The following is a 769-nucleotide window of genomic DNA, read 5'->3' as shown; positions in this document are numbered from 1 at the left end:
GCATGCCCGTGGAAGGGGGCCGAGGCAAGAAGCGGTGGCGGTGGTTCCGGGAGGGCAGCTGCTCTGGTGCGGCAGCGGGTGCCGTCCGGCAGGCTGCGGGCGGTGCGTCGCCGGCTCTTGGCGGTTGCCGCCTCTTGGAGCCGGTGGCGTGGCCGCGGAGTCGCCGTCGGGACAGGCCCGGTGGGAGCTGCCTGTCGTAGTGCGGCGCAGACGGCACGGAGGGGCGCGCGGGGCCGGTGGGGCTCCCCGCTACTGCCCAGCAGCAGCAGCCGTGTCGTCCGGAGCGTGGCGGGCAGGGCGCACGCGGTCGGGCGCATCGCTGCCTCTGCGCAGAGGCCGGGCCGAGCCCGTGCGCTTGGGCCGCCTCCGACACGGGCAAGGCATTTCCGGGGTCGGTCGGGAGTGCGGGCTCCCTAGCCTTGCCGTTTGGAGATTTTTCTCCGTGCCTTTCCCCCCCACCCTCTCTCTCCGTGTGTGCTTGTACGGTCAGCAGAGGCGAGGCTTCTCCGTCGTGCTGCGCCGTGCCCCCTCCGCGCGTGCGGAGGGGGGCGGGCGGTCGGGCGGTGGGCCACCCTCCGGAGGGGCCGCTTGCCTGTGGTGAGCTGTCCTGGCCCCCTCACGCGTGCGGGGCAGTGCCGAAAGCCAGACAACTCTTAGCGGTGGATCACTCAGCTCATGCATCGATGAGGAACGCAGCTAGCTGCGAGAATTAATGTGAATTGCAGGACACATTGATCATCGACACTTCGAATGCACTTGCGGCCCCGGG

At 70.6% G+C, this 769-nt stretch overlaps 1 non-coding gene across 1 annotated transcript in view; it reads left to right on the top strand.

Annotated features, from left to right (window-relative positions):
• The first annotated feature begins 648 nt into the window (after nucleotides 1-648).
• The window catches only part of LOC126036732 (5.8S ribosomal RNA), a 153-nt gene continuing 32 nt past the window's right edge, over nucleotides 649-769 (top strand). The window contains exon 1 of the ribosomal RNA XR_007505250.1: nucleotides 649-769. This exon is cut by the window's right edge and continues 32 nt beyond it. This is a non-coding gene — a ribosomal RNA (5.8S ribosomal RNA).

This window comes from Accipiter gentilis, unplaced genomic scaffold (assembly GCF_929443795.1).
Source record: "Accipiter gentilis unplaced genomic scaffold, bAccGen1.1, whole genome shotgun sequence".
NCBI lineage: Eukaryota > Metazoa > Chordata > Aves > Accipitriformes > Accipitridae > Astur > Astur gentilis.
Note: the sequence above shows the minus strand (reverse complement) of the source record. Positions and strands in the feature narration are given on the sequence as shown.